Source organism: Hyperolius riggenbachi, chromosome 8 (genome assembly GCF_040937935.1).
Source record: "Hyperolius riggenbachi isolate aHypRig1 chromosome 8, aHypRig1.pri, whole genome shotgun sequence".
NCBI classification, from domain to species: Eukaryota; Metazoa; Chordata; class Amphibia; order Anura; family Hyperoliidae; genus Hyperolius; species Hyperolius riggenbachi.
The window spans coordinates 20,945,168-20,973,012 of record NC_090653.1 but is presented as its reverse complement, the minus strand read 5'-3'; the positions used below and the strand labels follow the sequence as shown (position 1 = coordinate 20,973,012).

The 27,845-nt window shown below is 47.0% G+C and overlaps 1 long non-coding RNA gene across 1 annotated transcript; it reads right to left on the bottom strand.

Annotated features, from left to right (window-relative positions):
* LOC137528034 (uncharacterized) lies at window positions 1-27,845 on the bottom strand. Its single transcript, XR_011023260.1, has 4 exons — window positions 27,812-27,845; window positions 25,524-25,556; window positions 25,336-25,431; window positions 1-104 (listed from the first exon to the last, which is right to left on the bottom strand). It is a non-coding gene; the product is annotated as an uncharacterized lncRNA (long non-coding RNA).

Here is a 27,845-nt window from a genome sequence, read left to right as displayed (position 1 = left end):
TATGTGGAGCATTGTAAGAGATACTGATTCATTTGTGTTGATTAGAAAGAAAACATATGATTAATGTTGAGCACTACATTCTATGTACTGTAAGTCTTCAGCTCCTGTGGAAAATAAAAGCAAATAATAATGAATGATATAAATACAACACATGCAAAAAAAAAAATCTGTCCGGTGCCCTCGCCGTCTCCTCCGATCCTCCTGGCCCCGCCGGCAGCCACTTCCTGTTTCAGTGACAGGAGCTGACAGGCTGGGGACGCGAGTGATTCTTCGCGTTCCCAGACACATTAGCACCCTCTATGCTGCTATATGGGATATGATATATGCTATAGCAGCATAGATGGCGCTATTGTGGCCAGGAACGCGAAGAATCACTCAGGATCGGAGGGAGACGGCGAGGGCACCGGACAGCTGCAGGGGGCTATTGGAAGCCCCAGGTGAGTAAAACTCATTTTTTTTTTTGACTTAAGTTTCCCTTTAAGCTTAAAGTAAGCTGTGTAAGGATCTAGGCATTGTGATGGGCCAAGACACGGAAGCCATCCTATGTGACCTTATGAGGAATTAATTTTGCTTATGTCTGTATGCTGTGGGTGAAATACTAGCCTTTGTAAACTTGATGCATTGGACTGTATTTAATTTCCTTTGGATAGAGCACTGGGCATTCCGTCCCTCCTGTGCAGGGGGCATGCATTTGTAATTATTTTGAAATCTGCCTGTAGCAACATTTGAAAATAACACCTAACAGCCACCCCATTCAAATAAGCAAACTGGCCAATAGTAGTGTTGGGCGAACAGTGTTCGCCACTGTTCGGGTTCTGCAGAACATCACCCTGTTCGGGTGATGTTCGAGTTCGGCCGAACACCTGACGGTGCTCGGCCAAACCGTTCGGCCACATGGCCGAACTAAGAGCGCATGGCCGAACGTTCCCCGAACGTTCGGCTAGCGCTGTGATTGGCCGAACGGGTCACGTGGTTCGGGCCCGAACGCGCTCTGATTGGCCGAACGGTCACGTGGTTCGGGTAAATAAATACCCGAACCACGTCATATCTCCGCCATTTGTCTGTGGGTTTAGCTTTGGGTAGGCAGGCAGGGTAGTTCGCTCTCCAGCCACGCTAGCCAGGGTCCCCCCCAGTCATTGTGTGTCGCTGCTGGGAACAGTAGTACACCGCTCGCTCAGCCACACTATATATAGCATTGTTTACTGCCACTGTGTACCTCGCTCAGCCACGCTATATATATAGCATTGTGTTTTCTGACACTCTGTGTACACGGCTTAGGCTAGCCTGACTAATATAGCATTGTGTGTACTGCCACTGTGCACCTCGCTCAGCCACGCTATATATAGCATTGTGTGTACTGCCACTGTGCACCTCGCTCAGCCACGCTATATATAGCATTGTGTGTACTGCCACTGTGCACCTCGCTCAGCCACGCTATATATAGCATTGTGTGTACTGCCACTGTGCACCTCGCTCAGCCACGCTATATATAGCATTGTGTGTACTGCCACTGTGCACCTCGCTCAGCCACGCTATATATATAGCATTGTGTTTTCTGACACTCTGTGTACACGGCTTAGGCTAGCCTGACTAATATAGCATTGTGTGTACTGCCACTGTGCACCTCGCTCAGCCACGCTATATATAGCATTGTGTGTACTGCCACTGTGCACCTCGCTCAGCCACGCTATATATAGCATTGTGTGTACTGCCACTGTGCACCTCGCTCAGCCACGCTATATATATAGCATTGTGTTTTCTGACACTCTGTGTACACGGCTTAGGCTAGCCTGACTAATATAGCATTGTGTGTACTGCCACTGTGCACCTCGCTCAGCCACGCTATATATAGCATTGTGTGTACTGCCACTGTGCACCTCGCTCAGCCACGCTATATATAGCATTGTGTGTACTGCCACTGTGCACCTCGCTCAGCCACGCTATATATATAGCATTGTGTTTTCTGACACTCTGTGTACACGGCTTAGGCTAGCCTGACTAATATAGCATTGTGTGTACTGCCACTGTGCACCTCGCTCAGCCACGCTATATATAGCATTGTGTGTACTGCCACTGTGCACCTCGCTCAGCCACGCTATATATAGCATTGTGTGTACTGCCACTGTGCACCTCGCTCAGCCACGCTATATATAGCATTGTGTGTACTGCCACTGTGCACCTCGCTCAGCCACGCTATATATAGCATTGTGTGTACTGCCACTGTGCACCTCGCTCAGCCACGCTATATATAGCATTGTGTGTACTGCCACTGTGCACCTCGCTCAGCCACGCTATATATAGCATTGTGTGTACTGCCACTGTGCACCTCGCTCAGCCACGCTATATATATAGCATTGTGTTTTCTGACACTCTGTGTACACGGCTTAGGCTAGCCTGACTAATATAGCATTGTGTGTACTGCCACTGTGCACCTCGCTCAGCCACGCTATATATAGCATTGTGTGTACTGCCACTGTGCACCTCGCTCAGCCACGCTATATATAGCATTGTGTGTACTGCCACTGTGCACCTCGCTCAGCCACGCTATATATAGCATTGTGTTTACTGCCACTCTGTGTACACCGCTCAGCCAGACTATATACCGTTGTTTACTGACACTCTGTGTACACCGCTCAGCCAGACTATATACCATTGTTTACTGACACTCTGTGTACACGGCTCAGCCTGACTATAAAGCATTGTGTGTACTGCCACTGTGCACCTCGCTCAGCCACGCTATATATATAGCATTGTGTTTTTTGACACTCTGTGTACACGGCTTAGCCTGATTAATATAGCATTGTGTGTACTGCCACTGTGCACCTCGCTCAGCCACGCTATATATAGCATTGTGTGTACTGCCACTGTGCACCTCGCTCAGCCACGCTATATATAGCATTGTGTGTACTGCCACTGTGCACCTCGCTCAGCCACGCTATATATATAGCATTGTGTTTTCTGACACTCTGTGTACACGGCTTAGCCTGACTAATATAGCATTGTGTGTACTGCCACTGTGCACCTCGCTCAGCCACGCTATATATAGCATTGTGTTTTCTGACACTCTGTGTACACGGCTTAGCCTGACTAATATAGCATTGTGTGTACTGCCACTGTGCACCTCGCTCAGCCACGCTATATATAGCATTGTGTTTTCTGACACTCTGTGTACACGGCTTAGCCTGGCTCTATAGCATTGTGTGTACTGCCACTGTGCACCTCGCTCAGCCACGCTATATATAGCATTGTGTTTACTGCCACTCTGTGTACACCGCTCAGCCAGACTATATACCGTTGTTTACTGACACTCTGTGTACACCGCTCAGCCAGACTATATACCATTGTTTACTGACACTCTGTGTACACGGCTCAGCCTGACTATAAAGCATTGTGTGTACTGCCACTGTGCACCTCGCTCAGCCACGCTATATATAGCATTGTGTTTAATGACACTCTGTGTACACGGCTTAGCCAGACTATATAGCATTGTGTGTACTGCCACTCTGTGTACACCGCTCAGCCAGACTATATAGCATTGTGTTTACTTCCACTCTGTGTCTGCTGGGCCTGGGAACAGTAGTACACCGCTCACCCGCCACTGTATAGCATTGTGCTCTGTGTCGCTGCTGGGAATAGTGGTACTGTATAGCATTTCTGTACTGCCACTGTACTGCTGCCAGTCAGCGTGTACTGTAAGGATAAGTGAAATGAGGAAGAAATCCGGTGAAAGAGGAAGGGGCAAGGGAAGAGGTGTTTCCCCTGACGGTTCACGTACAGGCCACAGGGGAGCACCCAAGAAAACCCACTCAATACCGCCCATGTTGTCCAGGACAACAACCCTCACAAATCCAAAAGAACAGGACCAGATAATTACTTGGATGACCTCTCAAGCGTCCAGCAGTGGGTTAAGCAGCACCAGCACATCACGCACGAGGTCCGAGTCCTCAGCCAGTTACAAGGAGCCAGTGGGCACAAAGCTGACACAACCGGCAGCGACACCACGCACACAACTGCCAGATAACCAGTCCTATGAATTACCTCAGGACACAATGGGGTATTCGCAGGAGCTATTCCCAGCCCAACAAACTTCCACCTATGAAAGGTCAATGGAGGAACAGCCAGAAATGTTGTGCCCGGATTCACAACCATTAACTGTGGGAAATGCACCGCGCACTGAAATACAAGGCGAGTCCGAGGAGGACTCGGAAACCCAAATCCCAGAGCAAGTTGGGCAGGAGGGGTTGTAATTGCAGGAGGTCGGCCGACAAGATCTGGAAGACGACGTTGGAGTGAGCTGCGCAGAGGTTGTTCTGGGGAGCTCTACTCCACGGCGGCGGCCCCCCACAATGACATATGACGAGTTTGAGGAGATGGAAGAGGAGGGTATGGACAATGTGGACAGAGACCCAGATTTTATTTGTGAACGAGAACATCGCCGTCGTAGCAGCAGCACAGATGAGTCTGTTGAAGAACCCACTGCTGCACGAGTTCGCCTTGTGCCACAAGGTAGGCGGCGCGCAATTTCAGGCACCACAAGCGTGGAAGTTAGAGTGAGAGGCAAAAGAGGAGGAAACAGAAATCGCCAGCAAGGAGGCAGGTGCTCCAAAGTCTGGGCTTTCTTTGAAGACTGCACTGAGCATGTTACCATGGCGATTTGCAAGGTGTGCAAGACTCGCCTGAGCAGGGGGAAAAGTATTAACAACCTCTCCACCACCAGCATGAGCCGCCACATGCTATCCAAACATCCCACTCTGTGGGCAAACGCGGCAGGACAGGGTACCAGCAACACTGCCTCCCTTGGGTTCACCAGACTCACCACCAGACCCGCCTCAGCAGCAGCAGTAGCCCAGCCATTGCGTGGTTCACAACATTCACAAACATCAGACGACGCTGACACTGTCACTTTCCGGAGTAGTGCTCTTGAGGTCTCCCAGTGTTCATCAAACACAACAACCAACAGCCCTTCCGTGTGCAGCGCTACGGTTCAGTTGTCTGTGTCGGAGATGTTTGAGCGCAAGAGGAAATTGCCAGCAAATGACCCCCGGGCCGTGGCAGTAACAGCCAGCATAGCCAAGCTTCTGGCCTGCGAAATGCTGCCATATCGAGTGGTGGAGACAAACAGCTTCAAGGGCATGATGTCAGTGGCCATCCCACGTTACGTGGTTCCCAGCCGCTACCACTTTGCGCTCTCTGCAGTGCCTGAGTTGCATGAGCACGTGGTCAGCAAAATAACCCGAAGCTTGAAGAATGCCGTTGCCTGCAAGGTTCACCTCACCACTGACACTTGGACGAGTGCGTTCGGCCAGGGTCGATACATCTCCCTTACCGCGCACTGGGTGAACCTTGTGGAGCCTGGCAGCGATTCCTCACCTGCTACGGCGCGGGTGTTGCCCACGCCGCAAACAGCTGCACCGCCGTCCCTCCCACTGGATAACAACAGCAGCACCTACCTCTCTGACTCCTTCTCCTCCAACGCATCTCAAAGCTGTACCTCATCCGGAAACGCTAACCCAGCAGCAGTAGGATCGTGGAAGCAGTGCAGCACAGCTGTTGGCATGCGTCAGCAAGCGTTGCTGAAGCTGATCTGCCTTGGGGATAAGCAGCACACAGGGGAGGAAATTTGGAAGGGAATAAAGGAACAGACGGATTTGTGGCTGGCACCGCTGGACCTGAAACCGGGCATGGTTGTGTGTGATAATGGGAGTAATCTCATTCGCGCTTTAAGGTTGGCTAAGCTGACACACATCCCTTGCCTGGCGCACGTGATGAACCTAGTAGTTCAGCGGTCCCTGAGGACATACCCAGGCGTGGCCGATCTTCTGTTGAAGGTGCGTCGAGTGGCCAAACATTGTAGAAATTCCAGTACTGCTTCGGGGGCACTCGCCAAGATGCAGGAGCGCTTCAATCTCCCCACCATCGCTTGCTGTGTGATGTCCCTACGCGCTGGAATTCTACACTGCACATGCTAGCACGCTTTTGTGAGCAGAAGAGTGCAGTGGTCCAGTACATGACGGCGCAGTACCGAGGCGCATCCGGCCAGCTGCCAAGCTTCTGTGCATCCGATTGGGCCAACATGTTGGACCTCTGCCAAGTCCTCCAAAATTTTGAGCAATCCACGTTGCTTGTGAGCAGTGACAACTCTTCAGTCAGCATTACCATACCACTGCTGTGTTTACTGAAGAGGTCAATGTTGAAAATCAAGGAAACAGCTGTCATGATGCAACTGGGGGAATCTGAAGGAGAAAACGATCAGCGTGATGGTACCAACATCAGGCCATCCGCCTCAGGGAACGCTGGCCCCAGCAGCTATGACGAAGAAGAGGAGGAGGAACAGCTGGAGTTGGAGCAGGAATTTCATGCCACCACTGACGAGGGCCAGAGCGGTGCACGTTGGACTTCCACAATTCAGCGCGAATGGTCAGCAGAAGCAGACCAGGAGGAAGGTGACGACTATGATGCATCACAACAACTATCACAACGCTCACAAGAGGATGATGAGGATTCTGGTAGGACTCTTGCACACATGGCTCAATTCATGCTAGACTGCATTGAACGCGACCCACGCATTGTGCGCATTCTGGACAACACCAATTACTGGGTTTATACCCTTCTGGATCCACGGTACAAACACAATGTTCCAAAACTGCTTGAAGAAAGAGTCAGACAGGTCAAAATGGAAGAATACCAGCAGGCCCTTGTGGAGACTTTAGAGAGGAGATTGACATCCTCCCCCTCCTCTAGCCAGTTGTACGCCGACAGACTGACTTCCGCAAACCTAGGACGACCAGGAGGGCAGCAAACAACGCAAGCCGCAGCTAGTGCCCAAAAGGGAACGGTATCGGCAGTGTCCTTGGAGTGGGAAAATTTTCTGACACCCATGCAGCAGCAGCCCACTGAACAGGAAGCGTGCAGATCCACCTCCAACACCGATCGCCTGGAGAAGATGGTCAAGGACTACATGTCAGATGACGTAGCTGTGTCGAACAATCCATCTGCACCCTTCAACTATTGGGTATCGAAGCTAGACACCTGGCACGAACTGGCAATGTACGCAATAGAGGTGCTGGCTTGCCCGGCAGCCAGCGTTATGTCGGAACGCTGTTTCAGTGCTGCCGGAGGCATCGTCACAGATCGGCGTATCCGCCTCTCCACAGAAAATGCAGACCGTCTGACTCAAATTAAAATGAATCAATCCTGGATTGGAAACGACTACGCAACACTCCAGGACCCCAACCAAGTAACATGACCAATGAACATCTGGGATGGTGTAGCGTTACCGGTCCCTGTTTATTGAACCTCTCATCTGTATTACATTTATGACTGCATGGCGGCAAAAAGCATTGCTGCTATATCCGCACGCTTTTTGTCCTCATGCAAGGCCTGGGTTGTTGTGTCTCACAAGGCGTGGCCTTCTCCTCCTGCGCCTGCTCCTGTTCCATCACGTGTGCTGCTGCTGCTGCTGGGTTAGCGTTGCTGGTCCCTGTTTATTGAACCACTTATCTTTATTACATTTATGACTGCATGGCGGTACCTCATGCAAGGCCTGGGTTGTTGTGTCTCACAAAGCGTGGCCTTCTCCTCCTGCGCCTCCTCCTGTTCCATCACGTCTGCTGCTGCTGGGTTAGCGTTGCCGCGTGGTCCCTGTTTATTGAACCACTTATCTTTATTAAATTTATGACTGCATGGCGGTACAAAGCATGCTATCCGCACGCTTCTTGTCCTCATGCAAGGCCTGGGTTGTTGTGTCTCACAAAGCGTGGCCTTCTCCTCCTGCGCCACCCTCCTCCTGTTCCATCACGTGTGCTGCTGCTGGGTTAGCGTTACCGGTCCTTTTTCCTGGAACCTCTTATATGTATTACATTTATGACTGCATGCCGACAAAAAGCATGTTACCTGTGCAAAGAAAACAGACATTTCCCGCATTTAAAAGACAGTTTTCCCTTTGAAACTTTAAAATCGATTTTCTCAAAAACTATAACCTCTTTTTGCTAAAAAAATTTTTCCTCTTGTACCCACTCCCAAGGTGCACATACCCTGTAAATTTGGGGTATGTAGCATGTAAGGAGGCTTTACAAAGCACAAAAGTTCGGGTCCCCATTGACTTCCATTATGTTCGGAGTTTTGGTCGAACACCCGAACATCGCGGCCATGTTCGGCCTGTTCGGCCCGAACCCGAACATCTAGATGTTCGCCCAACACTAGCCAATAGCCAACTATTGTCATGTGCAAACTGCTAAATAGACTCATGTGTCAGAGACACAAACTGTCTGATGTCTGCCTGTAGTTATCAAGAGGTAATTCAATAACTTAAAGCATTCCCACAGAAAACTCTGAGGCAGGGAACACATTTGACTGTTTTCGTGTGCGTTTTCTGCACAGAAAAACGGAGAACTCATGGTAATCAATGGGCTAGTTCACACTTACTGTGTTGTTCGCACGCAGAAAAAAAACTGACATTCTGCATGATGACTCTGCACAGTTTGTCAGTTTTCTCTATCAATTACATCAGCTACTGTGAAACACACTTGGTGTGCAGAAAAAGTATGCAGAAAAACGCGTGCGGAAAACTGAAAGTCAAGTGTGTTCCCTGCCTCAAGTTTGCATAAATGTAAAAGTTGGGCCTGAATGTACCAAGGAAGAAATTGGATTATTTTTGGATTAGGAGATTGGGTAGCCAAAGGATACATTCTGTCATATAAGAATCAGCTTTCCAGATTGAGAAAAGTGTACTTCCCAGGAGATGGCAACATACCAGGAGTGCCTTGATCTATCGCATTCTCCCACACCAAACTTTGGACCTTATGCTGGTGAAGTTCGATCTCTATTGTATTCCCTTTTATTTTGTTAAGTGAACATCCTGCTGTGTGTCTTTGTAATTTTTACTTCAGTTTTTCTAAATTTTTTGTATAGATTTCCTTCTGCGTTTGCTCCATTTTTTGGAATATTAAATCTTTATTTAATAAGCTAGCCTTCTGCGTACCAAGCAGGGAACTGACATCTCCCAGAGAGAGACTTCAGCGTATTGTGTAACAGTCCCATGCCAGATTGTATGCTCAGATCATTTATTGCTTACGTGTGAGGTTGCATTGTGTGAATGCTACACACTAGCATTCTCGTACTTTGGCCTAAAGCTTGCGGCTGACCCAAGATACGTGTACGACAGCCTGAGTGAGTGCCGCTCGAGAGCAGTACATGAAATTGTTATAAGTGCCGTAGACAGGGACAGCTCTCCTTTGGTACAGGAGTCTGTGTATGTATGGTTTTCTAGCAGTATCGTCGCAGACAAGTGCTAGTGGTGGCTGAGTTTTGCAAAGTGGGGTTGAGGGTGACAGCCTTGTTCTTTCTTAAGTAAGGCAGCTCCTCCTCTCAATTTTGAGTGCGACCCTATCAGGACCCGTCTCTGCAGGCATGCCGCGGACCTGGTTCCTGATAGGATGGAACTCATTTTTCAAGACTTGTGCACATATTCTTAGGTACAAGAGTAGTTGTCTAACATAGACACCCATTTTTATGTATATATTTACAGATAAGTGTAACGATTGGTGTCAGCACACAGAGAGAATCTGATTATTGGTGATCTGCAGTATCACCAAGAATACAGATGTATATCTGATTATTGATGATCTGCAGAATCACCGATAATACAAGTATGACTAACCTCTGGACACCTAATAATGTGTAAGTGTTTGGATGCAACAGTAGAAGGCTATCTCCCGTGGAGCGGGAGATACAGACACCACTGCAGCCCGTAGACACCTGAGGAGCAGGTGACCTATGGCTGAGCAGGAGCTATCTCTAGAGATGAGATAGAGCAGCAGCCAGTGATTCCCTGATGGAATAGGAATCAGACTGTACTGCAGCCAATGGACTCCTAATGGGGGACCACTGACTGAACTGCAGGAAGGCCTCTCAGAGGAACAGGAGGTCCTTGCAGCTAACTGACACCTGGTGGATTAGTGCCAAGGAAGTACAGACAGACTAATCACTCAGGGAATGAGTGACAGCCAGGAAGGTCAGACAGGCCAGGTCGGCAACACACGAGCATATTAGGTACAAAGACAGAAGACTGATTCGGTAACCGGATACAAGCAGGGTCAGTAACTGGTAGACAGATGGGCAGAGGTACCGAATAGGAAAGCAAGAGAGAGGTCAGCAAAGCAGAAGGTCATAACAGATATACATAAGTACAATCCTAATCTGAGGTGTGAGGTCCTTGGTCTCAACACCCTGGAACTGGTCTAGAGTATAACAGAGTAATGACACAGCAATCCTAAGCTTGGGTGTGAGGTCCTTGGTCTCAACACTCTGGAACTGGTCTAGAGTATAACAGTAAAACAGTAATGGCACAGCAATCCTAAGCTGGGGTGTGAGGTCCTTGGTCTCAACACCCTGGAACTGGTCTAGAGTATAACAGAGTAATGACACAGCAACCCTAAGCTTGGGTGTGAGGTCCTTGGACTCAACACCCTGGAACTGGTCTAGAGTATAACAGAGTAATGACACAGCTATCCTAAGCTGGGGTGTGAGGTCCTTGGTCTCAACACCCTGGAACTGGTCTAGAGTATAACAGAGTAATGACACAGCTATCCTAAGCTGGGCTGTGAGGTCCTTGGTCTCAACACCCTGGAACTGGTCTACAGTATAACAGAGTATAAACAAAGGTAATCTGGCTAAGTGTGAATTCCCAGCTCCTGCTGGTTCTAACACACTGTAAGATCTGACTGAGGTCTGAGTGCTCACACGTAAGTATTCACAACGGCAGACAACCAGCAACTGAAAGGCAAGATCTATATATACTCCAGCGCTGCCCCCAGCTGCTCAGCCAATCAGGAGTTCCGCTGGGATCAGCTGATCGTCCGGATCAGCTGATCCCTCTCCTGTTGGCATAAAGGTCCTGACCTCCAGCGTGCGCGCGCGTAACTCTCCCTCCGTGTGCACTAGTAGGCCCAGACAAACCAGACACATGTCGCTGTGCGGAAACCGCCGGTCTGAACGCGGAGACAGCCACCCCGCCGCCAGACCGCGCGGTGGCATCTCCGCCATTCATTACAATAAGTCAATATTTTGCCAATCGCACCGCGCTATCTTTCTCACAAAAAGGCTTCGGATATAAATCTCTGTGCAGCTGCTAAGGTAACCATAATCCACTCGGTCTCAATGAAATTCCAATAAGTCCTCAGCACTCTACCAAACTCCAATATCCAAATGGAGATGGCAAATGCTACAGCCACCCAGTGCTCAAACAAAAGAGGTGACCAATCAAGCATCAGCAAGCACATCCAGTGCATATAGGAGTAAAACTGCATAAAAGAGGCCCAGTCTCCACACTAAAAGGTGCACAAAGCTACATAGCGCACTGCACCGCACACAGCACGCACAGCGTAATGCGCCGATCTTTGTGCGCGGTGTGACGATAACATTGCACCTGCTATACTATACATTATGCGACCTAAACAGCACATCGGTGCACCGTTATCGTTGCGTCCTATGCAACCTTATGGTCGCATCATATACAGTATAGCTGGTGCAACGTTATCGTCACACCGCACGCAAAGATCGGTGCATTACGCTGTGTGTGGTGTAGTGCGCATTGTAGCTTTGTGCATCTTTTAGTGTGCACAAAGCTACTTAAAGGAATACAATCGATTGAAACAACTTTTTTTTAATACTTTTTATTAGTGTACACATTACCACTAGTGCTAGGGGCACTTTATTTATTTACCCAGGTCTCTCTCTCAATATCCCTGCTTAAACATTCATTTCTCACACAGCTCATAGTAGTTTGGGTCACCCTGAGCTGCTTGGTTACTCTGTCACACAGCTCACAAATATATTTCACTGTGTCACTCACAGCATGCAGGAGACCTGAGGAGAAATAGGCTGATCTGAGGCTGGAATATTGCTGCAATATAACTAGCTATAACACTAGTCTGTGTTTACACTCAGACTGGCTGCCTGCTTGAGGTCATTCACTCCAGGCTGCATCCATTTTACAAGCTGCTGAGAGGGGCAGACCACTGTCTACAAATAGCATTATTAGTATCTTTATCAGTCAAGAGAAGCAAAGATAATAAACACACATTGCTAGAATATTTAACCCCTTACCACCATATCAACAAGATTCTTTCAGCAAAGTGATAATTAAACTATAAACTGAGGAGTTGATAGATCCCCTGTGCAGAGACATGGTCTAGCCCTCTGGGAGCCCAGTATTTAGATACATTTTGTATCCAACACTGATGCCAAAACTGACAGAGGATTTTACAGCTGAGAGGAACAGCTGTGTGAGGAATCAAACTGCTCCTAGTACTTGTCCTAATGTGTGCTACAACATACAGCATTTCAAAATAAATGCATACATCAATAGTATTCCTTTAACCACTTAACGACCGCCCACTGCACATGGGCGGCCGGAAAGTGGATCCTGCAAGGACCGCCGCATGTACGAGAGGCGGCGGTCCTTGTACGGGCATGGGCGGAGCGATCGCGTCATCCGTGACGCGATCCTCCACCGGGGATCGATGGCCGGGGATTTAGCCTCCAGCTCGCCGGCCACTTAGCAGCACCGGCGGGCGGAGGAAAGAAAAAATCTGCCGATCCATTTGTATAATAGGCTTTGTAATGTATACAAAGCCTATTATACAGGCTGCCTCCTGCCCTGGTGGTCCCAGTGTCCACCAGGGCAGGCTGCAGCCACCCTAGTCTGCACCCAAGCACACTGATTTCACCCCCCCTGCCCCCTGATCGCCCACAGCACCCCTCAGACCCCCCCCCCCCAGACCCCTGTTTGCACCCAACCACCCCCCTAATCACTCATCAATCACTCCCTGTCACTATCCGTTGACACTATTTTTTTTGTATTCCCTAAACTGCCCCCTGCTCCCTCCTGATCACCCCTCCACCCCTCAGATTCTCCCCAGACCCCCCCAGACCCCCCCCCCCCCTGTGTACTGTATGCCTCTATCCCCCCTGATCACCTGTCAATCACCTGTCAATCACCTGTCAATCACCTGTCAATCACCCATCAATCACCCCCTGTCACTGCCACCCATCAATCTGCCCCTAACCTGCCCCTTGCGGGCAATCTGATCACCCACCCACACCAATAGGTCGCCCGCAGATCCGACGCCAGATCACCTCCCAAATGCATTGTTTACATCTGTTCTCTACCCTAAACACCCACTAATTACCCATCAATCACCCCCTATCACCACCTGTCACTGTTACCCATCAGATCAGACCCTAATCTGCCCCTTGCAGGCACCCAATCACCCGCCTACACGCTCAGATTGCCCTCAGACCCCCCCTTATCAATTCGCCAGTGCAATATTTACATCTGTTCTTCCCTGTAATAACCCACTGATCACCTGTAAATCACCTGTCAATCACCCATCAATCACCCCCTGTCACTGCCACCCATCAATCCCCCCCTGTCACTGCCACCCATCAATCAGCCCCTAACCTGCCCCTTGCGGGCAATCTGATCACCCACCCACACCAATAGATCGCCTGCAGATCCGAGGTCAGATCACCTCCCAAGTGCATTGTTTACATCTGTTCTCTACCCTAAACACCCACTAATTCCCCATCAATCACCCCCTGTCACTGCTACCCATCAGGTTAGACCCCTATCTGCCCTTAGGGCTAGTGTTGGGCGAACATCTAGATGTTCGGGTTCGGGCCGAACAGGCCGAACATGGCCGCGATGTTCGGGTGTTCGACCCGAACTCCGAACATAATGGAAGTCAATGGGGACCCGAACTTTTGTGCTTTGTAAAGCCTCCTTATATGCTACATACCCCAAATTTACAGGGTATGTGCACCTTGGGAGTGGGTACAAGAGGAAAAAAAAATTTAGCAAAAAGAGCTTATAGTTTTTGAGAAAATCGATTTTAAAGTTTCAAAGGGAAAACTGTCTTTTAAATGCGGGAAATGTCTGTTTTCTTTGCACAGGTAACATGCTTTTTGTCGGCATGCAGTCATAAATGTAATACATATAAGAGGTTCCAGGAAAAGGGACCGGTAATGCTAACCCAGCAGCAGCACACGTGATGGAACAGGAGGAGGGTGGCGCAGGAGGAGAAGGCCACGCTTTGAGACACAACAACCCAGGCCTTGCATGAGGACAAGAAGCGTGCGGATAGCATGCTTTGTACCACCATGCAGTCATAAATGTAATAAAGATAAGTGGTTCAATAAACAGGGACCACGCGGCAACGCTAACCCAGCAGCAGCACACGTGATGGAACAGGAGGAGGCGCAGGAGGAGAAGGCCACGCTTTGTGAGACACAACAACCCAGGCCTTGCATGAGGACAAAAAGCGTGCGGATAGCATGCTTTGTACCGCCATGTAGTCATAAATGTAATAAAGATAAGAGGTTCAATAAACAGGGACCACGCGGCAACGCTAACCCAGCAGCAGCAGCAGCAGCAGCACACGTGATGGAACAGGAGGAGGCGCAGGAGGAGAAGGCCACGCTTTGTGAGACACAACAACCCAGGCCTTGCATGAGGACAAAAAGCGTGCGGATATAGCAGCAATGCTTTTTGCCGCCATGCAGTCATAAATGTAATACAGATGAGAGGTTCAATAAACAGGGACCGGAAACGCTAAACCATCCCAGATGTTCATCGGTCATGTTACTTGGTTGGGGTCCAGGAGTGTTGCGTAGTCGTTTCCAATCCAGGATTGATTCATTTTAATTTGAGTCAGACGGTCTGCATTTTCTGTGGAGAGGCGGATACGCCGATCTGTGATGATGCCTCCGGCAGCACTGAAACAGCGTTCCGACATAACGCTGGCTGCCGGGCAAGCCAGCACCTCTATTGCGTACATTGCCAGTTCGTGCCAGGTGTCTAGCTTCATGCCCGGTTTCAGGTCCAGCGGTGCCAGCCACAAATCCGTCTGTTCCTTTATTCCCCTCCAAATTTCCTCCCCTGTGTGCTGCTTATCCCCAAGGCAGATCAGCTTCAGCAACGCTTGCTGACGCATGCCAACAGCTGTGCTGCACTGCTTCCACGATCCTACTGCTGCTGGTGCTGGGTTAGCATTTCCGGATGAGGTACAGCTTTGAGATGCGTTGGAGGAGAAGGAGTCAGAGAGGTAGGTGCTGCTGTTGTTATCCAGCTGTTTGCGGCGTGGGCAACACCCGCGCCGTAGCAGGTGAGGAATCGCTGCCAGGCTCCACAAGGTTCACCCAGTGCGCGGTAAGGGAGATGTATCGACCCTGGCCGAACGCACTCGTCCAGGTGTCAGTGGTGAGGTGAACCTTGCAGGCAACGGCATTCTTCAAGCTTCGGGTTATTTAGCTGACCACGTGCTCATGCAACTCAGGCACTGCAGAGCGCGCAAAGTGGTAGCGGCTGGGAACCACGTAACGTGGGATGGCCACTGACATCATGCCCTTGAAGCTGTTTGTCTCCACCACTCGATATGGCAGCATTTCGCAGGCCAGAAGCTTGGCTATGCTGGCTGGCTGTTACTGCCACGGCCCGGGGGTCATTTGCTGGCAATTTCCTCTTGTGCTCAAACATCTCAGAAACAGACAACTCAACCGTAGCGCTGCACACCGAAGGGCTGTTGGTTGCTGTGTTTGATGAACACTGGGAGACCTCAAGAGCACTAGTCCGGAAAGTGACAGTGTCAGCATCGTCTGATGTTTGTGAATGTTGTGAACCACGCAATGGCTGGGCTACTGCTGCTGCTGAGGCGGGTCTGGTGGTGAGTCTGGTGAACCCAAGGGAGGCAGTGTTGCTGGTGGTACCCTGTCCTGCCGCGTTTGCCCACAGAGTGGGATGTTTGGATAGAATGTGGCGGCTCATGCTGGTGGTGGAGAGGTTGTTAATACTTTTCCCCCTGCTCAGGCGGGTCTTGCACACCTTGCAAATCGCCATGGTAACATCCTCAGTGCAGTCTTCAAAGAAAGCCCAGACTTTAACTGGCTGAGGACTCGGACCTCGTGCGTGATGTGCTGGTGCTGCTTAACCCACTGCTGGACGCTTGAGAGGTCATCCAAGTAATTATCTGGTCCTGTTCTTTTGGATCTGTGAGGGTTGTTGTCCTGGACAACATGGGCAGTATTGAGTGGGTTTTCTTGGGTGCTCCCCTGTGGCCTGTACGTGAACCGTCAGGGGAAACACCTCTTCCCTTGCCCCTCCCTCTTTCACCGGATTTCTTCCTCATTTCACTTATCCTTAAAGTACACGCTGACTGGCAGCAGTACAGTGGCAGTACAGAAATGCTATACAGTGGTGGGTGAGCGGTGTACCACTATTGTCAGCAGTGACACAGAGCACAATGCTATACAGTGGCGGGTGAGCGGTGTACTACTGTTCCCAGCAGACACAGAGTGGAAGTAAACACAATGCTATATAGTGTGGCTGAGCCGTGTACACAGAGTGGCATTAAACACAATGCTATATAGTCTGCTATATAGTCACCCCGAACAGGGTGATGTTCTGCAGAACCCGAACAGTGGCAAACACTGTTCGCCCAACACTACTGGGAGGGAACGCAGATTTTAGTACCTAAACACACGATACAACATGTTTTCCGGGGTCGGACTCTGAGGCACATACAGATGGTCCCGATCATCATCCTCATCATACAACTCTTCTCCTGAGTCTGACCCACCCACCACCTCTGCCACCCCAACATCCCCAGACACAGACCCCTCATCGTCCTCAACATTAACTTGGGATGCTGGCCTGAGCCAGACCTCCTCCTCCACATCAGGCCCCATCATCTCCTCAATGGCAGCCCTCATTAATCGCTCTGGCGACGGACTGATGGACACAACGTTCTCCTCCGGGGAGGGCTGCTGCTGACCACTGGCTGCTGGGGTGGATGTTATAGCTTGCGTGGGGCGTTGGCTGTTGCTGTTGTTGGGAGTGCTGCTCACAGCGGAGGTCTCTGGGGAACTCATGTTGAGCTCATATAGTGGTTGACGGTGAGTGGAGTATTACTGATCCCAGCAATATACACACTGACTGGCAGAGTACGCAATGCTATATAGTGTGGCTGAGCGAGGTACACAGAGTGGCAGTAAACAGAATGCTATATAGTGTGGCTGAGCGAGCGGTGTACCACTATTCCCAGCAGACACAGAACAGTGAACAGAATGCTATATAGTGTGGCTGAGCGAGCGGTGTACCACTATTCCCAGCAGACACAGAACAGTGAACAGAATGCTATATAGTGTGGATGAGCGAGCGGTGTACCACTATTCCCAGCAGACACAGAACAGTAAACAGAATGCTATATAGTGTGGCTGAGCGAGCGGTGTACCACTATTCCCAGCAGACACAGAACAGTGAACAGAATGCTATATAGTGTGGCTGAGCGAGCGGTGTACCACTATTCCCAGCAGACACAGAACAGTGAACAGAATGCTATATAGTGTGGCTGAGCGAGCGGTGTACTACTGTTCCCAGCAGACACAGAACAGTACACAGAATGCTATATAGTGTGGCTGAACGAGCGGTGTACTACTGTTCCCAGCAGACACAGAACAGTACACAGAATGCTATATAGTGTGGCTGAACGAGCGGTGTACCACTATTCCAAGCAGACACAGAACAGTGAACAGAATGCTATATAGTGTGGCTGAGCGAGCGGTGTACCACTATTCCCAGCAGACACAGAGTGGCAGTAAACAGAATGCTATATAGTGTGGCTGAGCGAGGTACACAGAGTGGCAGTAAACAGAATGCTATATAGTGTGGCTGTGCAAGCGGTGTACTACTATTCCCAGCAGACACAGAGTGGCAGTAAACAGAATGCTATATAGTGTGGCTGAGCGAGGTACACAGAGTGGCAGTAAACAGAATGCTGAGCGAGCGGTGTACTACTATTCCCAGCAGCGACACACAATGACTGGGGGGGACCCTGGCTAGCGTGGCTGGAGCGCGAACTACCCTGCCTGCCTACCCAAAGCTAAACCCACAGACAAATGGCGGAGATATGACGTGGTTCGGGTATTTATTTACCCGAACCACGTGACAGTTCGGCCAATCAGAGCGCGTTCGGGTCCGAACCACGTGACCCGTTCGGCCAATCACAGCGCTAGCCGAACGTTCGGGGAACGTTCGGCCATGCGCTCTTAGTTCGGCCATATGGCCGAACGGTTTGGCCGAGCACCGTCAGGTGTTCGGCCGAACTCGAACATCACCCGAACAGGGTGATGTTCTGCAGAACCCGAACAGTGGCGAACACTGTTCGCCCAACACTACTTAGGGCACTCAATCACCCGCCCACACCCTCAGAACACCCTCAGACCCCAGCCCTGATCACCTCGCCAGTGCATTGCTTGCATCTATTCCTCCCTCTAATCACACTTTGAGACACCCATCAATCACCTCCTGTCACCCCCTAGCACACCTACCCATCAGATCAGGCCCTAATTTGCCCCGTGTGGGCTCCTGATCACTCGGCCAAACCCTCAGATCCCCCTCAGACCTCCCCAGTGCATTGATTGCATCTATTTTCCCCTCTAACCACCCCCTGAGACACCTATCAATCACCTCCTGTCGTCCCCCTAGCACTCCTATCCATCAGATCAGGCCCAATACAACCTGTCATCTAAAAGGCCATCCTGCTTATGACCAGTTCCACAAAATTCGCGCCCTCATAGACCACCTGTCATCAAAATTTGCAGATGCTTATACCCCTGAACAGTCATTTTGACACATTTGGTTTCCAGACTACTCACGGTTTTGGGCCCGTAAAATGCCAGGGCGGTATAGGAACCCCACAAGTGACCCCATTTTAGAAAAAAGACACCCCAAGGTATTCTGTTAGGTGTATGATGAGTTCATAGAAGATTTTATTTTTTGTCAAAAGTTAGCGGAAATTGATTTTTATTGTTTTTTTTCACAAAGTGTCATTTTTCACTAACTTGTGACAAAAAATAAAATCTTCTATGAACTCACCATACACCTAACGGAATACCTTGGGGTGTCTTCTTTCTAAAATGGGGTTACTTGTGGGGTTCCTATACTGCCCTGGCATATTAGGGGCCCTAAACCGTGAGGAGTAGTCTAGAAAACAAATGCCTCAAAATGACCTGTGAATAGGATGTTGGGCCCCTTAGCGCACCTAGGCTGCAAAAAAGTGTCACACATGTGGTACCGCCGTACTCAGGAGAAGTAGTATAATGTGTTTTGGGGTGTATTTTTACACATACCCATGCTGGGTGGGAGAAATCTCTTTGTAAATGGACAATTGTGTGTAAACAAAATCAAACAATTGTCATTTACAGAGATATTTCTCCCACCAGCCCAAAGTCTAATGAGTACCTTTAGGATTTCACAGGTCATTTTGCGACATTTGGTTTCAAGACTACTCCTCATGGTTTAGGGCCCCTAAAATGCCAGGGCAGTATTGGAACCCCACAAATGACCCCATTCTAGAAAGAAGACACCCAAAGGTATTCCGTTAGGAGTATGGTGACACTTTGTGAAAAAAAACAATTAAAATCAATTTCCGCTAACTTGTGACCAAAAATAAAATCTTCTATGAACTCACCATACTCCTAACGGAATACCTTGGGGTATCTTCTTTCTAAAATGGGGTCATTAGTGGGGTTCCTATACTGCCCTGGCATTTTAGGGGCCCTAAGCGCAGTTAGGCTGCAAAAAAGTGCCACACATGTGGTATCGCCGTACTCAGGAGAAGTAGTACAATGTGTTTTGGGGTGTATTTTTACACATACCCATGCTGAGTGGGAGAAATCTCTCTGTAAATAGACAATTGTGTGTAAAAAAAATCAAACAATTGTCATTTACAGAGATATTTCTCCCACCCAGCATGGGTAGGTGTAAAAATACACCCCAAAGCACATTATACTACTTCTCCTGAGTACGGCAATACCACATGTGTGGCACTTTTTTGCAGCCTAACTGCGCTAAGGGGCCCAAAGTCCAATGAGCACCTTTAGGCTTTACAGGGGTGCTTACAATTAGGCACCCCCCAAAATGCCAGGACAGTGAACACACCCCACAAATTACCCCATTTTGGAAAGTAGACACTTCAAGGTATTCAGAGAGGAGCATAGTGAGTCCGTGGCAGATTTCATTTTTTTTTGTTGCAAGTTAGCAGAAATGGAAACTTTTTTTTTCTTTTTTGTCACAAAGTGTCATTTTCCGCTAACTTGTGACAAAAAATAAAATCTTCTATGAACTCACCATGCCTCTCAGTGAATACTTTGGGATGTCTTCTTTCCAAAATGGGGTCATTTGTGGGTATTTATACTATCCTGGAATTCTAGCCCCTCATGAAACATGACAGGTGGTCAGAAAAGTCATAGATGCTTCAAAATGGGAAAAATCACTTTTTGCACCATAGTTTGTAAACGCTATAACTTTTACCCAAACCAATCAATAGGCTGAATGGGTTTTTTTTTTAATTAAAAACATGTTTGTCCACATTTTTCGTGCTGCATGTATACAGAAATTTTACTTTATTTGAAAAATGTCAGCACAGAAAGTAAAAAAAAAAATCATTTTTGTGACAAAAGTCATGTCTTTTTTGATGAATATAATAAAAAGTAAAAATCACAGCAGCAATCAAATAGCACCAAAAGAAAGCTTTATTAGTGACAAGAAAAGGAGCCAAAATTAATTTAGGTGGTAGGTTGTGTGAGCGAGCAATAAACCGTGAAAGCTGCAGTGGTCTGAATGGAAAAAAATGGGTCTGGTCCTTAAGGGGGGTAAAGCCCACGGTCCTCAAGTGGTTAAGGGGCACTAAGTTCAGATAAGGTACACTAACCTCAGATAAGGCACACTAACCTTAGATAAGGCACACTAGCCTCAGATAAGGCACACTAACTCAGATAAGGCACACTAACCGGCTTAGCGCCGGTTAGTGAATCAAGCCCATGATATCCTGTTCATGAGTGCAGGCTATGCTGCAGCCATATAAATTTCTATAGCTGCACTCATGTGGAGACTGGGCCTCTTTTATGCAGTTTTACTCTTATATGCACTGGATGTGCTTATTGACATTAATTATCACATTCATTATCACAAAGGGTCTCACAATGTGAGTACTTGATGTACGGTTTTATATTCTGATTTTTATTGTGAATAAATACCAGATTTTTTATGACAAATCTGCTAATGGATTGTTGATGTTTATCCTGGTGACGGTCACCTCTTTTGTTTGAGCACTGGGTGGCTGCAGCATTTGTCATCTCCATTTGGATATTGGAGTTTGGTAGAGCGCTGAGGACTTATTGGAATGACAGATAAATCAATAACTACCTGACTGACCTTCCAGTAATTACAGCAAAGTGCTAAGCAGAAGGAAATGGTGAAGGTACACTCCCTCCTCCCTGCCTGCTCCGACGTAGTGATGCATCACCATGGCAATGTCTGACACATCGCACATAGATAGCAGTGATGAGCGAAAATGTCAAATTCTTTTCGCATTAATTTTTGCAAAAATGTTAAATTCACTTTTCAAGCAAAAATCATTTTCGTAAATTGTATTTTTTTTTTTTGCATTTTCATGCTTTTTCACAGTAAAATAATGATTTTTCATGTTTTCACGAAAGTGCAAGCTATTTTCGCGAACATTTTCTGGAAATCAAAAATAGTATTTTTGAGTTGTAAAAATTACTTTTACAAAATTTGCATGCAGAATTGCTAACTGGACCCAAACTGCCTGGCTCTCCACTGGCCCACACATGCTGACATCAGTGTGTAGCCCAACTCGAAAAGCCTCCCCACCCTAACAAGAAAGAGGATTTAACTTTGTTAAATTAACTAATGTTTTTGAATGAGGGAAATCTATGGATCTGGGCCTGGATTGCCCAATTAAGCAAGCCACTTTTTATTACTTATTTGGGGATTAAGGTTCCTAAACAAATCAGTCAACTCTATAATTAAAATTTTTCTCCGGCCATCACTAAGATATTGAAGAAATTACAAAATTGGGATCAATTTCTTTAATAGGTCAGGCTCATTTAATTAAAATGATGAGTTTTACAAGACTATTGTACCCTATTCAGATACTAGCTATTTTACTCAAACATAGAGACAATGGGCTTGATTCACAAAAGCGTGCACGCTGGTGAAAAGCCCCTTATCACGCCTAAACTCAGTTTAGGTGTGATAAGTTTAGGCGTGATAAGTTTAGGCGTGATAACTATAGCACCAACTGGGTTAGCTCCGCAGTGCACAGCTGATCAAAACTTATCACGCCTAAACTGAGTTTAGGCGTGATAAGGGGCTTTTCACCAGCGTGGTGCAATGGTTATCACGCCTAAAGTCTTTTAGGCGTGATAACTGGGTTATCACCGCTTTGTAAATCAAGCCCAATAAGTGACTTGTCTCTGCTTTTACAAGATTTCTTTGGAAGTCCAGGACACCTCGTATTGCTTTAGCAAAACTCAAAAGGCCGATAGCACACCTGGGTTTGAATCTTCCCGGTATTTGGCTATACAATCTGGCTGTCATTTTTAGACATGTCAGAGACTGGATGGGAGATACATCTTATGTCATGAATATTGAGTTGGAATGATCCCTGATAACTCATTCTTTTCTCTGGATACTTCATACTAAAATAAGCACACTTCCACGTCATATTAAACAAAATATAATCATTAGAGATACTGCAGTTTGCTGGCAGGAGGTAAGAAAGAAACTGGGTTTGTTCGGCCACCTTTCCCCTATTATGCCATTTTTGACAATCCCTGGGTTTCCTCCTGGACTTCTTCACTCAGTATACTCTATATGGGTGGAGTTAGGTCTGACACAGTTACAGGGGGTCCTAAACAATAATTCTATGTTGATATCATTTAATGTGATGAGACTTAAATACAATATTGCAGAATCACATGTCTTTTTATTATAATCAGGTTAATAGTTATATGGCTCATATCGTGGGTAAGTTGGCTTGATTACCTTCAAACAAACTGTTTGAAGCTCTACTACATAGTCCTTAAACTGGACCCAAACCAAACATTTTTTTAATTCAAAATATTTAGTTGCACCACTCTGACACATACAAAGATAAATAAACACTCCTTCAAGCCTATGAGCATTTCAGTGCCTGCTTTTCACCCTTCTCTTTGCATAACTAGGGTTATACTGGGGCAGCCATTAGCAATTCCTCCTTTGCTGGACACCACCTTCTCCAGTATTTTGCCAGATTCTGTCCCGGCAATATGAAAGGAAGGGAGGGGTTTCTCCAATAAATGTAAAATATTTTATATTTGTCATCATGCAGCTGAAAAAAGACTTTTATTTATTATTATAATTTAGAAAATAGATTTTATTCCTGAAATCTTGTTTTTTTAATTTGGGTCCACTTTAAGAGCAATGTTCTCTATCCTGGTTATACTCGGTTATTCATAACTTGGTGAAAGTTCAAAGGAGACATACACTCCTTTTAAAAAAAATGGGCAACTATGCTGGTAAGAAAAGCATTCTGGAGTGAGGACTGGAGAGAAATGTTCTATAAAATCATACATAGGACTTATATTCCTATAGTAGGCCCTTAAACCATGAAGGTGTGGAGAACAGGGAAAAAATGTGAACCAGTTAGCTGAAAGCCCTGGCTTTCCTTTGTACCAGGTCCCGAGTGTAACGATCGGTGAGCACAGAGAGTATCTGATTACCGGTGATCTGCAGTATCACTGGGAATACAGATATATACCAGATTATAAGTGATCTGCAGTCTCACCGATAATCCGATATACTAGCTAACCTCTGTTCACCTGAGTAGAGTGTAGTGTTAGGTGTAACAGTAACACTTTGAGGATTAGGCCTCAGTGCAGCAAGGAGTACTGCACAGATTCCTTCCGCAGACCTTAACTCTCCAAGACTGGAGGAGTCAGACTGACAGTAGGAAGGATGTCTGGAAGTGACCCTCAGGAGGAAGGGTCGCTAACAGAGCGAGGAACCGCCTCTAACGGTAAGGTCGGTTCTCGAGGTCGGACAAGCCAGGTCGTACACACACAGACAGATAAAGTAAAAGATCAGGAGACAAAGGCGGAGTCTAAGTACAAGCAGGGTTCGGCAACGGGGTATCAGAAATATCGAGGTACAGAATCAGGAGTCTGAGGCGGAGTCTAGAAACGAGCCGGGGGTCGGCAACAGAGTGTCAGAAATATCGAGGTACAAGATCAGAGTTCAGAAGGATAGTCAAGGCAGGCAAAGGTCATAACAGATAATCACAATCAAACTAGTACTTTAAGCTATCAACAGAATCTAGCTTAGTGTAGGATTACAGCTCCAGCTGGTCCCGGCACACTAACAGATCTGACTACGGATCTGGGTGCTCCCACGTATGTGATTGCACGCTAGACAAAGAGCAAGTGAACAACCAGCAGTATATATACTCTAGGACCTTTCCAGGACCTCCCTAATTGCTGGTCCAATGGGAGCAGTGGAATTTGTCAGCTGACCCAGCTGGTCAGCCGACTCCCTTCTAACTGTTATTTAAACTCTGCCTCTGTGCTCGCGCGTGTGTAAGTCTGAATCTTGGTGGACTATCAGTCCCAGCCACACCAGTACTGTCATGCAATGTATCAAGTGCGGGGGCCGCCTCTGATGCGGATTCCGCCGTTACCAATGCGGATTCCGCCGCACTGCCTATGCGGCATGCGGCGTTTTTTCCGCGTTGTGACGCCATGCTGGACGCGGAAACAGCCGCCTCACTTCGAGAGACGGCGGCCTTTCCGCGTTTCCTTACACCGAGTCTGTGTGTAATGCTTCATTCCAAAGTTAAAGGGTTTTGAAGGAGGGGTGTCCCCTGCACTTGGCTGCAAAAATGGTGATTGTATAAGTACCAGGCGAACCCAACATTAATGATCAGCAGTTCACCCGGGACGTCGTCTTCTTTTTTTCGCAGCATGAATCTGTGTATTTAAATCTTGTGTCAAGTGCCCTGGGGGTCTCTTTACAGAAGAAGAAGAATCAGCCCTGCTATGCACCCTCATCTCCTCTCTCAGAGTGTGATACTGCCCGAGGCTGGAAACTCCATTCCACTATGCTCTCTGCAGCCAAAAGCAGGGGACACACCTCTTTCAAAACCCCCTAACTTGGGAACAAAGCATTACCCCGACTCGGGACCTGGTGCAAAGGAAAGCCAGGGCTTTCAGCTTTCAAAAAATGGTTAGATTGTGGTAGGACAGCAAATAGAACTTTTCCATGAAGCTGCCAAACTCTGCAGATGTGACAATACATAAGTACCCATTACTGTAATAATGAAATATGGTCAACAATACTGTACAAGGATCTTTAAAATGGCATTTTATAAACAGAACAAAGTTATTATAATTATTATAACCTTTCATAAGAAGTCATTGTTGTCTTCAGAATAAACCTACCATATGGATGTTGTTGTGTGTCTTTTCTGATTATTTGTGACCAGCACCAACTAAAAGACCTGCGGCTTCTTCTATCACTGCATTAGCAAGATAAGTCTGTAATACAGAAATTTTAAATGATTTTCAGCCCAGATAGGTTTTGTTTAGTCCCTGTTCCCAATGTGATTATTATCAAGGTGTTCACTTACTTGACTACATAAGGAGCGCAAAAGGTTAGCTTTCTGCAAAACAGTAATAAAGCAATTACTAAGCTTTCAGTTGCATAGCATTATATATAAAATTACATATGCAAATAATTGAAATGCTCTCTCTGTTAGTCATTTACCAGATAAATAACACCATTCTCCAAATTAATATACAGTATATGGACAAAAACATCAAAAAAAGTGTATCATAAACATATAAAACAGACACTTTCACTTCTAGCTGTGCGTCAAAGGGGGCTGAGACAGTAAGGAAAAGAACTTAGAAAGGGTTAGAATCTTTATCAGCTTTGTACTGCTGTACCTCACTTCCTATTTCAGGGCCCTCTACACGAAGCAGGTTATTTTGCACTGAAGCTGGGCACCGTTACAGCACTAGTGCTATGATGATGGCACTGCGCAATAGTAATTTGGGGATCTGGTGATTTCCAGACCCCAAATTACACCTCCCTTTGAGTTGCTAATACTCGGATGGGGGAATAATATTTAACACCGCCGAGCATTTGAGCAGCAGCAGGGGGAGCCATCATTTGGCTCTCCCTGTGCCCAGCTCACTGGCAGCAGGACAATACGTACGCCTTCTACATTAACTATAGAACCCAGATCGGCATTGGAACAGGAAGTCAGGGAAATGCTGCACAGATAACAGTAACAACCATTCACAACCATTAACATCAGAAGTGTTGACAAGCAAAAATCACTTGGCACCACCGCCCCTATACTGCCGCCTGCCAGGGTTTTACTAACTTTGTTCATACCACAGTCCATCAGACAGGACTTTGATGTGCTGGATGCACTGACCTATTGGGTTATATGGAATCACTCGTATCCAGTGATAGTGTGCATCAGCGGAAAGAAGTATAAATTGCTCAGCAGTGCCTCTAGTGTCAGTGGTCTTGAGAGCGCGTCTCACCACTCCCTACTACACTTTACAAGACGAGACAAGAGCTCCAAATAAAAATGTAGATCAAAACAAATAAGTGCAAATAAATTGTTTAGCATGTAACATGAGTACAACTTCAAACAGGAGAACAGGCATCCAAACATTATTATTATTATTATTATTAGTATTATTAATAATAATTGTATTTATAAAGTGCACAGAATTTTATAAAGGTTAGCTCCGTCCACATCCTGACAACTCCTTTTCCCCCAAAATCACCCAACGTTTGCAGCAACGCGCTTGACGCCCCAACCCGTCAACCCTCCCATCAAAAAAAAAATAATAATTTTTAGGGGGTGTCTGTAAATATTCAGCACCGAGTGTCAAATTCCCTGGGTGCGCCATGCCACTGGTCCCTTCTATATTTGGTCATGAAGTACCGTCTAGGGCTTAGCTAAACTGAGAATCTAAGGCAAAGGAATCAGATATTGACCAGTGCCAAATTACACCACACCAACTCAAAAGCAAGATAGATCTAACCATACCAATGAATCAGGTGCCCAATCAGGTGGAGTCATTTATTTACCCACTACTACAGTGTGATTGGATTAGTAAATCAACCCTATATTGTGGTGAGCATCATTGAATTTTGAGAGGGACTGTAGACAATACAGCTGTTCAGATGCAGAATTACTGTCCAAAGTCATTTTTCATAAAGGTCACTAGATTCAAGGTTTTTCTGTTCTGCTGTACAATACAGGGCTGGACTTGTCGGTGACAAAGATAATATATTTCAGTATTATTGGGAGTGAGTCATAAAAAAAGAAACTCTCAACAAAAGATAAACATTAGAAATATCCACACTTGAGCACGCCACCACGCTCAAAGTAACATCCAGTTTATGTATAGGAGGATCTGTTTGATGAAACCACAATGCAATTCAAGAGTTCAAAAAGTTCAAAATCACCCTTTATTGTATCAAAAGAATTATCAAAGGGTAAAAACTTTTGTGTTTGTCAATGAACATTCTTCATAACATGAGTGTAGAAGATTATTCAGTTTTGACAGATAGGAGACACAATATGCTTTGTTTGATGAAACAATACAATTCAGGCAACGACACTAGTCCGGGTTGGTAACCCTTCATCAGGCCTTTACAAAGCAACAAAGTATATCTTTAGAAAGAATACAACATACATAGTCAAGAAAAGTATTGGGGCATCCGTTCCCATCAGACACAACCCGGCACCTTACTGATGGCTGACACACTGTGTTTGCAGCTGGTGATCCCCTTGCCAGCCATCACTATCTATGAAAATCACTAGACTAATGTTAGCTTGTGTCTTTAAGAACAATGTATGGAATTGCAATATATATACTAAAAACCTACCTCAAGACTGATGAAGAGTTCTATCGCTAAGACC